Source organism: Lactuca virosa, chromosome 2 (genome assembly GCF_052849685.1).
Source record: "Lactuca virosa cultivar CGN04683 chromosome 2, Lactuca_virosa_CGN04683_v6, whole genome shotgun sequence".
Lineage (NCBI taxonomy): Eukaryota > Viridiplantae > Streptophyta > Magnoliopsida > Asterales > Asteraceae > Lactuca > Lactuca virosa.
The window spans coordinates 196,792,315-196,807,135 of record NC_136427.1 but is presented as its reverse complement, the minus strand read 5'-3'; positions in this window follow the sequence as shown (position 1 = coordinate 196,807,135).

Sequence of the window (14,821 nt, the reverse complement as noted above, 5' to 3'; positions counted from 1 at the left end):
TTGGTACGGGTTGACCAACATTAGGTCATGTAGGGGTGTTGGTAATGGTTTGGGACCAAATTGGGTTTCTAATACGGGTATGGGTTGCAGGTGGTCGGGGTTGGTACGGGTTAACCAACATTAGGTCATGTAGGGGTGTTGGTAATGGTTTGGGACCAAATTGGGTTTCTAATACGGGTATGGGTTGCAGGTGGTCGGGTGTTGGTACGGGTTGACCATCATTAGGTCATGTAGGGGTGTTGGTAATGGTTTGGGACCAAATTGGGTTTCTAATACGGGTATGGGTTGCAGGTGGTCAGGTGTTGGTAATGGTTAACCAACATTAGGTCATGTAGGGGTGTTGGTAATGGTTTGGGACCAAATTGGGTTTCTAATACGGGGTATGGGTTGCAGGTGTTCGGGTGTTGGTACGGGTTGACCAACATTAGGTCATGTAGGGGTGTTGGTAATGGTTTGGGACCAAATTGGGTTTCTAATACGGGTATGGTTTCCAGGTGGTCGGGTGTTGGTAATGGTTGACCATCATTAGGTCATGTAGGGGTGTTGGTAATGGTTTGGGACTAAATTTGGTTTCTAATACGGGTATGGTTTCCAAGTGGTCGGGTGTTGGTAATGGTTGACCATCATTAGGTCATGTAGGGGTGTTGGTAATGGTTTGGGACCAAATAGGGTTTCTAATATGGGTATGGGTTGCAGGTGGTCGGGTGTTGGTACGGGTTGACCAACATTAGGTCATGTAGGGGTGTTGGTAATGGTTTGGGACCAAATTGGGTTTCTAATACGGGGTATGGGTTGCAGGTGTTCGGGTGTTGGTACGGGTTGACCAACATTAGGTCATGTAGGGGTGTTGGTAATGGTTTGGGACCAAATTGGGTTTCTAATACGGGTATGGTTTCCAGGTGGTCGGGTGTTGGTAATGGTTGACCATCATTAGGTCATGTAGGGGTGTTGGTAATGGTTTGGGACAAAATTGGGTTTCTAATACGGGTACGGGTTGCATGTGGTCGGGTGTTGGTACGGGTTGACCAACATTAGGTCATGTAGGGGTGTTGGTAATGGTTTGGGACCAAATTGGGTTTCTAATACGAGTATGGTTTCTAGGTGGTCGGGTGTTGGTAATGGTTGACCATCATTAAGTCATGTAGGGGTGTTGGTAATGGTTTGGGACCAAATTGGGTTTCTAATATGGGTACAGGTTTAGGACCGAAATGGGTTTATAGTAGGTGTATGGATTTTTTTTTCTAACTTAATATAAAATAAAATAAAAAATCTTAACAAAGTGTTCACACGGAAAAATTAGTAAGCTAACTAGACCTTTATTTTATTTTCGTTTTATTATACTATTATCCCATTGTATATACATAATTAAATGTTAAATATTTTTTATTTCCAATAGTGATATAGTTGTATCCTAACGTAAAATTGTTAATTTACAAGGACCAGAGTTGTAACATTTCTATTTATATCTAATAACTCGTAATAATATTTCAAAAGCCAGAACATGTTTCCAAACCACGATTTATGCTTCTCATCGTGTGAGTTCACTATCAGATCAAAATTTGGAAAAAATTTGAATTCGTCAATCAAAATTAAGCAAATATAATCGGAGGCAAACATTTTTTCCATTTTGTTTTGGGCTCCAAATCAACGCGGAAGTATTCATCTATCTCACCGCCAAAACTATGAAGATCAATCCATCAAATGAAGGAAAATCTGGTAAATTTGGTAACCACCCTCAAATTAGGATGTACTAACAATGTATTATTTAAAAGACTTTGATTTTTTCAACCATTGTGTGGTTTTTCTCTAGGTTATATCGATCCCAGTTGGATTATATTTCAGTTCATCATTCGACAACATTCATCACGCATTTCTATTGTAAGTATATTCTCTGTATATGGTGTCAATGTTATTGATTGTATTGATTAGGAGATTATACATAAAACATAAATTTTTTGATTCTTCATATTACTGTGCTTGTTGCACACCAACTGTTCGATGAAATGTGTATGTGAAATTTTGTATGTAATATAAGTTAGTCATACTTTTTATTAAACATACAAATAATCAAACTTAATTCATATGTTTCATGTCAACAGAAGAATCATGGAGGTGAACAAGGAACAACATGAGGATATGACTGACTATGATATGGAATTTGAGCAAGATGATGGAACACAATTTTATGAATCGGACACAGAAGATGGTGAAAATAATGACATTGAATACAATAGCCATTCAGATTCGGAAGAAGAAATGCAAAGCAAAGTTCCTACAAGGTCACCTAGGAAGAGGGGACTGACTCGATTGCCAAAGCTGAAGACTGAGTATGTTAATTCTGGTGGTAGAAAAAAACGTGTGAAGTTTGATGAATTCGGTAAGTTTACAGGGAAGAATAATGCAGTGTTTGTTAGTTATTTGGGAGATCTTGTCCGCGAGAAGGTGGGATTAAGTGCTCTTTGCTGGAAGAAAGTAAAACCGGAAGTGAAGGACAAACTTTGGGAACAGATTACAGTAAATATTTTTTTCACTTTTTTTAACTGTATCTCATATTTTATTTACAAATCATGTATTAAATACTAACAAATTCATTATTGTTTCATTTTAGCGCTATTTTAAAGTTGATGAAACTGGAAAAAGATTTGTGATGAATAGGCTTGGTATCCTTCTACGAAACTTCAGAAGGAAATTGTATGCAGCTTACATCAAGCCACATCTAGGGAATTCCAAAAAGCTTGGAGAAATTCGTGTTCGATATCGGGCAATAATTACTGAAAAAGATGATTGGAACAAATTTGTGACATATACGCAATCTGAGAAGTTTAATGTTACAACTTTTTCCCAAAACTTCTTCATTCATTTATCATAAAATTACAAAAAGTGCTTGAAAAATCTTTTTTTTAGACAGGTTGTGTCACAAAAGACATTCAAAGCGCGCAAGATGTCAAAGTATGCTCATCAGATGGGACGAGGGGGGTATACTACTCTTAGGCGGAAGTTGGTAAGCTTTGTTTTTAGCTATATGATCCTTTATATTACCTTCATAGTATGCTACTTAACAGAATTTTATTTTATATTGTTTACAATTTAATTTTTTTTATCAAGATTGAAGAGAAAATGATTTCAAAGGAAGAAATGCCCCCAAGGTCAATTATGTGGTGTAAAGGACGTGAAAGTAAAGGAGTATTTAAGGATGAAGATGTTAAACTCATGGCGGATAAACTAGTAACTTCAATAAACTTTTTTATTACTATTACTATAAAGATTTCAATCATTTTTATTAGGACAATAATTATTAATATTTTGTGTGCTAGATGGAACAAGAAAAGCAGATAAAAGAAGGACAAGTTAATGTTGAACCAGGCACGGATGCCATGACCTTAGTTTTTGTCAAGGAAAAGGGAGGATTTTTAAAGGGTGTCGGCACAGGAGTCACTTACAACAGATATTTCAATGTTCCTCGCAGCAAAGGATCATCTAAGGAAGAAATTAAAGATCTTAAAGTTGCACTGCATAATGGAAAACTTGAGCTTGAGAAAAAAGATGCTGAACTCAAGGCTTTGTCTACAAAGGTTAATGAACAAGATCAAACACTAAAGCTAGTTTTGGCTCATCTTAATGCAAAAGGAGCTGACTTTCAAAATCTGTCTCATACTGTTGTAAGTAATCTTATTAACAACATGTATTTTCAATGTTACTTGTAAATTGCATTTTTTTTAGACATTTTCCATGTTTCTTTATATTTGCTAGGGTATTTCAAGTGACAAGATTGTTGAAAGTAGTGAAACAACTCCTGTTAGTCTCAAAACCAAGCAACCATCAGAACCTGTAACACCAGTATGTTATCATTTTATAAGATAATCATTGATATACTTTTTTTGATACTAATTTCTGTTTTTTCACTTGGGACTTTAATTTATTTAGGTTATTGCAAAACCCACCAAGAAACAAGTTCAAACCAACTCTACAACTGCAACTCCCGATACACAATTGATTTCCATGAAATCTGCAACAGTAGTTTATACTTACTTTACAGTTTTCAACACTTTTAATTTATCTTTTATATTAAAATATAATTTTACATATATGTCTTAAACCTTTATATTAGGCAAATACAAAACCCACCAGAAAAGTTGTTGACTCTAAGACTGCCACTATCAATCCTGACATACCAACAGTTTCACCAAATAAACCCCTTCACTAGGTAAGTGTTTTTTACATGTTGAATATAAATTTCTGTCTTTTTTTTTCTGATTCTAATATTACTTATCATTGTAGCCAATCAAGTGTACTCTATCACATCCGTATAAAAGGAACATCGTTGCTCGTGGTGCAATTCACTTATCATCAGAAAGACAACTCATTCATGGAGTTCCTCTACAAGATGATCGCTATAAAGTTTCCATTGATGAAGTGGTAATAAAACAAGCATTTCTACCACATAAAACTGGAGAATTCAAATTAGTTGAGGATGCATATAAAAGTTTTGTTCCATGGCCAAAATACCTTGTGCAACCCGAGCCAAAGGTTTGTTTAATTATGTTCACTACTTTCTGCATTACACTTTATTTTCTTCATTAAGTAGAATACTAAGGTTTTGATGTACTCAATTTTTTTTTGTTTCAATGTTGTTGTTATAGGTACCAGAAATTATATCACATCAAGAACATCAACATCAAAACTCAAAGAAAAGGAAACCAACTTACATCTCATCGGATGCCCTTCTCAAGAAGACAAGGAGCAATACAAATAAGATGAATGCCTAGTTATGTTTAGGTTTTGGTTTATGATGTGTTTGATTTTTTTACCATTATTTAAATTCTTGAAATTAGAACAATTTTTTTTTGGTATTTTAATTAGGAATTTAATGTATGGATTTGGATTTTAATTATTAGTAATATCAAATTATGAATTTTACTTTTGTTTCATATTGTTGGGTTTGGTTACTTTAATTTAAATTATTTTGATGTGTCTAAAATTGTATAAAAAGTAACAATAAATATTAAATTAAAGAGACTTTAATATAAATTTGGCCATGTTTTATTGATTTTCAATGTCTCTATAATTATACAATGATTACTTTACATCATTTTTTAACGTGTGGCTAAATGGTTAACAATAGATACCATAATTGATTGTTGTTGTGACGAAATACTAGCAAATCGTCACTTATAAATTTAATTATATGTGTCCATTTACCTAACATGGTCATGTTACCGTAATTATATGTATCTAAAATATACCCAATAGTCTTATTACGATACCGAATAGTCCTTAATTTTAACATAATGTGTGTCTTTATAATACTTATGATTGTATTTCAATTAATTGTGTGTCTCTGTACGATAGGCTATAGTCACAAAAATTGATTGTTTTTTGTGACTAATTATTAGCAATTCACCACTTATGAAATTAATTATATGTGTCCATTTACCAAACATGGTCATGCTCACCATAATTACATGTTTACAAAAGATACTCAATAGTCTTAACAAAATTTAAACTGTGTGACAATATAAAAGAAAACCACTACACTAAAACATCATGAATGTCGCAAGTTGGTGATATACAGTCACCACAGTTACTAAATAAATGTATCTATTGACGGTTTAACGCTACAATATTGGATATTTATGGAAAAAATTTCCATACAAATTTGCCACACTTTTATAATACGGCCACATGTTTTCATCTCATACGGACACTACATTTTAAAGTGACCATAAGACCCATACGATGACGTCACCTTCCGTCACACTTTCAGTGAAAAAATAAAATATCACTATATAGGTCACACTTTTTTGGTGTGACCGTAAATCATTTTTCTTGTAGTGATATTAATGGAATGAAAGTAGCAGGTTGTTCATTACACACTAATAGATCATAATCACATCGATTGTTGATAACAATATTTGATCATAGTTTCCTGAAGAGCTAAGTCAGGCCATGAAACCCATATATAATTAATATAGATTCCTACAGCAGACATTAAAGGAACTCTAATAACAAATTTAACACAATCTGCGGTAGTGATCTAAACAAACACATAAAACACTAACTAACAAATGCATAAGCACATAAACAAACATTAAACAACGATAATGGGCCATACATAAACAACTATAAACAGGAAGACATACCGAGAACATACAGATCCGGAGAGATTCACATTCTTTTTAGGGTGATAACCGGTGACTTGTTAACCATAAGAGGTTGAGAGAGACTGACAGTTGTTGGAGAAAGAGTGAGAGCGGGGAGGTGTCGCCTTGTTGGAGAGACCGATTTGCGATTTCCGAGCTTTAAAGGGATTTTGGATTTCCCGCTTAGGCTTACCATGTCCTTAATCCTTTTATATTTTAAAAACTAAGTGTGAGACCCTTGTACTACATGAGTTTATTTAAATAAAAATTAAATATGAAATTCTAAGCATGTGAAAAATTTAAATTTATAAGAAAAATGAGAAAAATTAATGAATTATTAATAGTAAAGGAAAACTGCAAAAAAAAAAAATCCTTACACATTAGCTCATAATCGATTTATTTCTTATATCTTTTTTTTATTCACGTAAGTTCTAAAAACCGGCAATCGTATTCAATTTAACCCTTTTACGCGGTCAATGTTGACCATCCAACTTTCAAAAATTACACTTTTGGCCCAGATTTTTAATTTGGTTACAAATTTGGTCCAAATTTTACACTTTTGGCCTAGATTTTAAATTTTATTAAAAATTTGGTCTCAAATTTACCCTTTTGGCCTAGTTTTCAGAATTTTGTTATGAATTCATCCTAACTTTAGTTCTTTTACAACATTTTATCTCAAAAAAAAATTCGAATATGTTTTTTCTTTAAAAAATCATATTTATACAAAAAAAGAACATATTTTCACATAAAAAATCTTATATTTTCTATATAAAAACTTTTTTAAAAAACTTCTTTGTATACGAAATACCTATTTACAAAAATAGGTATTTATTAAGTACATAAATACATTCAAATCCGTTTTTATAAAAAAAATGTATATAAACACATATTTATAAAAAATGTATACAAACACCTACTTCATAGTAAATGTGTGTGTGTTTGTGTATTATTTCTATTCGATAACAAATATGATTGGACACCCAACTTTGACAAGAAGGTAATGAAAAAGTAACCCCTAACAGTGAAATCTAATTTGCTTTGGAATATAATAACTTATAACTTGGAAATTAACCTATTTTGATAGATTATTTTGGGTTTAAAACAAAAATATAGCATTGTGTCGGTTGAAGAAAAAAAGTTGTATGACAATAATTTTTTTTTTTAATTTGAAGACACATTTTTTTATCTGGGGTCAAAATTCAAAATGAAATTTGAATATGAGTTATTATTTTATGGTATTAATTCTTATATATCTATTATTTAGAGTATACATTGAGAAGAATAGATTAACTGTCAATAATTTACTTCTCAAATGATGTTTTTTTTTTATCAAAAACATGTTTGTGTGTGTGTGTCTATATATATATATATATATATATATATATATATATATATATATATATATATATATATATATATATATTTGTAAAAGAATGTTTGTATACATTTGTTTATAAAACGTGTTTGAATATATTTTTATAAAATACGTGTTTGTATAAATTTTATATATAAACGTGTTTGAATACAAATGTATTTATCATAAAATAGGTGTTTATAAAAAAAATATATAAATATGTTTTTACAAAAGAAATGTATACAAACATTTATTTGGGTGCGTATAAATATGTTTTTGCAAAATATATTTATAATAAAATAGATGTTTGTATTCATTTTTTTTGTAAAATACGTGTTTTTATAGATTTTTTATAATAATGAATTTGTATATATTTAAGTAATTAATAAATACCTATTTTTATAAATAGGTATTTCTTATACAAATAAGTTTTTTAAAAAAAATTATATAGAAAATATAAGATTTTTTATGTGAAAATATGTTTTTTTTGTATAAATATGCTTTTATAAATAAAAAACATATTCGAATTTTTTTTTTGAGAAAAAAAAGATGTAAAAAAAACTAAAGTTAGGATGAATTCATAACAAAATTTTAAAATATGGGCCAAAAGGGTAAATTTTGGACTAAATTTGTAATAAAATTTAAAATTTGGGCCAAAAGTATAAATTTTGGACCAAATTTGTAATAAAATTTGAAATCTGGGTCAAATGTGTAATTTTCGAAAATTGGATAACCTATTGATCGGGTAAATGGTTAAATTGAGTACGATTAACGGTTTTTGAGATTTAATTGAATAAAAAAAATATGACTAAATCGATTATGATATCAATATAAAATGACTTTTTTTTTTATAGTTTGTAAAGTGTTTTTGTCTTTTAAATTTAAACAAATAATTAAGATAAAAAAACAAAGAAAATTAATTAAATTGATACGCATTTTTATTACATTTAAATACAATGTGAAATTTAATAAAATGGAAAAAAAAACATAAAATGATATGTGAAATAAAAATTAATTTGAAATAACGACAAATGGCAAAACAGATCTTTATTTTTTAGAGTAGATAAAAATAAGAAAATGTGGCCCATTCCATTATCTAGTTTTACAAATTATTATTATTTTAATAGTGTCCTATGGATATTGAATAAAAGATATGTATTCAATTTGTTTTATTGTAATAATATTCTATATTATGTATCAAATTTAATAATTTATAATATTCTATATTACAAATTATCATAAATTTATAACAAAATAAATTATTCTTATATAAATACTTTGAATTGATTATGATTTTATTCATATGAAATTTATTAAATAAAAAAAATTAAGTTTGTAACATAGTTTTAAATAAATATTACACATGTAATCGTAGAAATATAATATTCTATATTACAAATTATCATAAATTTATAACAAAATAAATTATTCTTATATAAATACTTTGAATTGATTATGATTTTATTCATATGAAATTTATTAAATAAAAAAAATTAAGTTTGTAACATAGTTTTAAATAAATATTACACATGTAATTGTAGAAATATTATATATAAATTTGAAAAAAACTAATATATATTTACACGTTGTAATAAATTTCTCATAAACTGATCATTTAATGCATTGTCAATTGTTAGATTTTTATTAGATTATTGTTAATTTCTCATAAACCGATCATAAACTGAAAAAACTGATCGTTATCAATTGTTAGATTTTCATTTAATATTATTTATTACATTTAAATAATAACTAGTAAATAAAAATAAACTATAATTGAAAAAATATAAAAAAATAAGAACTAAAATTGATAACTGAAAATTTCAGTTCATTTTAGTGCAAAAATAAAGTAGGATATAGAGCAGATTAAGAGAAAAAATGTTTCAAATGAAGTGAATAATTGATTTTGAAATTGGATTGGAGATGCTCTTACACCTTCTCAAGTTCAACTTAACAAAGATAAAGAAAAAATGAATAAAAACGAGAAGAAAGTAATATATATATATATATATATATATATATATATATATATATATATATATATATATATATATATATATATAACTTTCCATCTAATTTAGAAGGATTTCGAGAAAGATAATCAAAATGTTTAATTTTCATTTTACTTCGATCCAACTCGTAAACACAAAATACAATTTTTTTTCTTATATTTTTCCTTTATCTTATTTTCTGTTTTAACTTTTCCCCTTCTATTTTTTTCTTTGCAAAAACTAGGGAAACTACACGTTTAAACTTACCTTGTCCTTAATCCTGTTTATATTCCCTTTCTATTTAAAATTTATAAGTGATAAAAAGTGAACTATTCCTATTAACTAGTTTTACAATGTTTTTTTAGTAGTACGGGAGAATAACATATTGCAATATTCCTAATTTATCACCTTTTCCCTTAAAATGATAAAAAAAAGTATATTAAAAAACTACTTAATAAGTTAATAGTGTATGTAGGCTAATAAATCCGAATTTTTACAGTATCATTTGGATATTTAGATTTTTGATTGATTTATATATAAACCAAGTTTTTTAATTTTGACACTAAAATAGACTAATAGTACAAACATATATGTCAATTTCTTAATTATTTCATTATAATTTTTTATCATCTATACTTGCATTGTTTATCATTTAAATCCGACTATGAGTTATACATTGTTATTATTGGTCAAAATATAAAAACACGTTGCTATGATAGGGTATAAAAGTAAGTATATTGCTATTATTGGTAAAAAAATATACATTGCTCATAATGGTAAGTATACAAGAACATTCCAAAAAACTTTAAAGATTATGGAACAAAACTTAGAAGACATCAAATGTCCTAGATTTCTCTAAAAAATGATAAAGCGATGTAAAAATATCTCAAACAATATATAAATAAGTATACAACCTACTAAATGATTGTAGAATAGTTACATATACCCCCAAACAACGTAAATAAATATACAACATAATAAATGAATGTAGAATAGTCGCATACATATCAAATTCTATAAACTTATAAAGATCGATGTCTTCTATAAATAGATGAGCTTAGTTGCTAGAAACCATCAAATAAAATAGGCTTATAAAAGTCTCTTGTAGTAGTACTATACATTTCTTCCTTCTTTGATATAATCCCTTGCTTAAGAAGTACTAACATGTACCCGAGTATCATTAAATGAGCTAAGGTGTCACACAATTTCGTTGAAAGAGTAGCTAAAATTAATATAAAGTTCAATTAGAATTTAATTTTAACAATAATATAACATAGATTATATCAAGGAAATTGTGTGACACTTTTAAATGACAACCTATAACACAAAACTTTTATTAATAAAATAACAAGTGTCAATTAAAAACGGTTTCAACCTTTCACCCACCATTTTCGTTATTGACCTTCGTATACTCCATATCCCCATATCTCACTCATTTGCTCCGGCTACTAAAATCCAATTAAATTCGGCTAAAAGAAACATCAATTGCTCTGGCTACACAAAATCGGGCGCCTAGAAGCAATGTCATCTTTGTTTCATGTGTTTCTTCTTATCTTCTTATTTTTATCAAGTTTGGCGACAAGAAGAAATATCATCTGTGTTTCTTCTCATATTATCATCTCCCCCATATACTTAAATCTGACGAGTAGATTCTTTCTCCGACCACTTAGATCTAGCTAGAATCTTTCTCCGGTCACTCATATTCTCATCTTTCTCTAGTCATTCCCCTGCGTTAGCATCTCCAAAAATTGATGAAAACAAGTGAAAACAAACGAAGTACACAAAACCAAGCAATACAATATTGATATCTCAATTTTCCATGCCGTTTGAGATGCTCTTATTCTTTCTAACAGATATGTGTGTTCTAGGTATGTTTCAATGTTTCTACCTGTTTATATGTCACTCATTTTTGTTGTTTAGTGTTTGTCTATGTTTCAGTGATTATGTCTCTTCTTAGATCAATACTACAACCACAATCTGGGATAATTTTATGGGATAATTTTATAACAGTGTTTGTTTGTTTAGGGTTGATTTTGTGTGTGTTTATAAGTTTATAATTTTTCTAGAGTTATAATTTTACTTTGGTCTAAACTACATCATGTACCCAAAACCCTAAACTTCATTCCATACAAAGTAACAATCATTACACCAAACAAACAAAATTGTGGGTTGTTAGAAATTAATAAAAACACTACCTAAACGGAATATTGTTGGTGCTTAAGTTCAAACGGAGAAGAAGCCAAGAAAACACTAGTTCTTTCAACTGGAATGATGACGAGAAGAAGAAGGGAGTGGAGTGTCACTATGGACAAGTATTGGCTTAGGCAATAACGACGACGTTAGTGATTAGCAGATACGGCGGTTGGCGGTGGTGTTCCGATCGTGTTAGGTTGAGAGGTGATGGTTTGGTAGTGTTGTAGATGATCAGTGGAAGGGTGTATTTTGGTTGTGGTTGGATGATGTTGGCTAGGTCAGAACATCGGTGAAGATGGTGATAATGGTCTAGGGTGTATTTTGGTTGTGGTTGGATGATGTTGGCTAGGTCAGAACATCGGTGAAGATGGTGATAATGGTAGACCAGGTGGTGGTTTGCGGTCGCTGGATGGCGATGAAGGTGGGGGATGTTGGGTCTCCCTAAACAGAGGTGAAGATAACTGTAGGACACAATCACCTCGTCAGAGAGCATGTGGTCACTATGTAGAATAGAAGTTAGGGAGGAGACCCATTTGAAACCATGAAGTAGAGGTTGTGTTTGTCTAGTGGTTGCCCCTCTTTAGATCTTTATTTTCTATATTTTGCTGGTTTGATTTCTCAACACACACACATACACACAAGGGCTGTCCAGTGGCTGCTACTCAGAACATAATGATGGTTGCTCCTCCGAACATAGTGATTTGGAGAGAAACCATTGCCCCGGATACCTAAATAGAATATTGTTGTTGCTTGATTTCGAAAGGAGAAGAACTAAAAAGCCAAGAAAATTCTACTTCTTTTAACTGGGAATGATCATCGGAAGGAAAACGGAGTACAACCACTTATGTATATCAATTAGTGGGATGTGGAAGTGTACATGGCCTTCATAATTTAATGTGTTTTAAATTAAAATGTTACATAATAAAATGGCGTAATTGACACATAAATTGTAACTTTAGTGACTAATTGCACACAAAAAAAAAAACTTTAGTGACTAAATGGGTAAAATGACAAAACTTAATTGTGCTACAGTTGCATTTTCCTTAACTTTTATATGTTGTTGTGCAGTTTGCTACTTCCCTTACGTCTTAATTGTTGGAATCGGCGGTCTCGAAAGGTAAAATCTGGTACTATATTCTTTTAACATATTTGCAACTTCATATTATTGTTATTGCTACTTGTTACTGTTACTGTTATTATGAAGAAATATTTTATTAGTGTATATGTTTTCAAAAGAAGATAGAAAAACAACTAAAAAACATAATTTCAATGAAGAAGTGCCAAGTACCAAATGGACTGGTTCATTAAGTCAAAACTATATTGTTTATTTTTTAAATTTTATTCGTAAATTATATAATAATTATAATTATGAAATAATAATTAAAAAAGAAATCAGTATATGTTGAAAGTTGTTTATTGGAGTGTCTGGACGGTAAGATGGTCATTTATGCCTATGCAAACAATTTATTTTATTTAGTCCTAAAGAGAGTATTTGTATGTACAACACTTGCACTATACACACATCATCGATTCATTCAAGAACTTATCGGCATTAAATCATGTATGGATAAAGTGTTTGAATGGACGATGATAAAATTATATATACGTGACATCTATTTCTTTCTTTTTGGGACCAAATAAACTGTCTAAATGAGACTAGAGATTATTTTATCCTTGCATTTCAAAAAAGGAATTTCAGTATATTTATCAACTTAATTATGACGAAAGTTAGTATTTTATTACATTAAGCCATGTTCTGTGGCCTGACCAGTTAATACATTCTATCAATATTAAGTCAAAATAAAAAATAAGTGTAAAGTTGTCCAGGTTAAGGTTTAGTGTTTGACCCATTAAGCCTATTAAGTAAAAAAAAACATCCCCAAGCCATGTCCATCTTAAGTGTGACATCCTCAAAATCACGGCCAGAAAAGACCGGTTTCATTTATGCTTTTAAATAAAATCAGAGTAATCATTTGATTAAAAGAGTTGCAGAATTTGTTCCCAAAACAAAATATGATAAGAATTTATCAAAGTATTTCATAAAGAAATGTATTATATAACAAAACATCGGGATGTCATGTTCCGATACAGACCAAAAACATAAACAATACGAAATAGACATTACAACAGTTACATATAATTACAGGTCTATAATCCAAAAATATCTTGACAATGTCATCCAACTTATGCTCTCGCGCCACTACCTGTAATACAAAGAAACTGAGTGGGTCAGACTTGTGAGTCTGGTGAGCATATAGGGTTTTCAACCCACAATAAATAATTATATTTAGTTCATCAACCAACAATAACCCGATTACCCATTCCCGTTATCCTCACTTTACGTCCCTAAAGCAACAACTATCACAAGGGACCCAGTCTAAGGATTTTCATCGGGGTGGACATTACTGCGAAGGGGTTTCCTCCACAATAAATGTCCTAAAGGCAACCATGAGGGGGATAGAGTACACCGGTGAACACATCGTTCACAACACCTACAGGTTATGAGCATGCTAGCGTTCCACTGGACTGTCTAGAAGGAGTCCGTGGTCGTCATTCATACTCCGCTAGATGACTAGATCAACAACAACATCGAGGCCTCTCATCATTTTATTTCATCACACACCAACTGTCTACCCATGTTCTACCCAACATATTAGTAGATAAAAATATATACATTTATATACAGCTTAAACCTGTGCAAATCATTCATTCAACAATTATTTCAAATAAACAAATGATATATAAACACATAGCACATATTTTATAAAGAATACTTCATATCTATGTGTTAGAAGAAAGTGACTACACACTCACTTGATCAGAAGATGATCGGACAACACTACGGCTTTAAAAGTAGTATTTCTTCGGTGAAACTGGAAGATCTTCACACACCGGGCTTCTCGCAGGCAGAGCTTCGGCTCAGAAACTCTTTTATTCTCGGGATATTCGGGCTTCGGGACTTGCTTCGGATCTCGGGATGATACCGGGGCTTCGGGGGTACTTCGGGATGGCTATAGAGGGTATCGGGAGTAAGAGAGAAGAGATGGAGCAACCAAAATCGGCTGACCCTCGATTTCTATTTATAGGGCCAACATTCGGGACTCACGTCGTGAGTTTCCAATGCTCACGTAGTGAGCCTAGTAGGT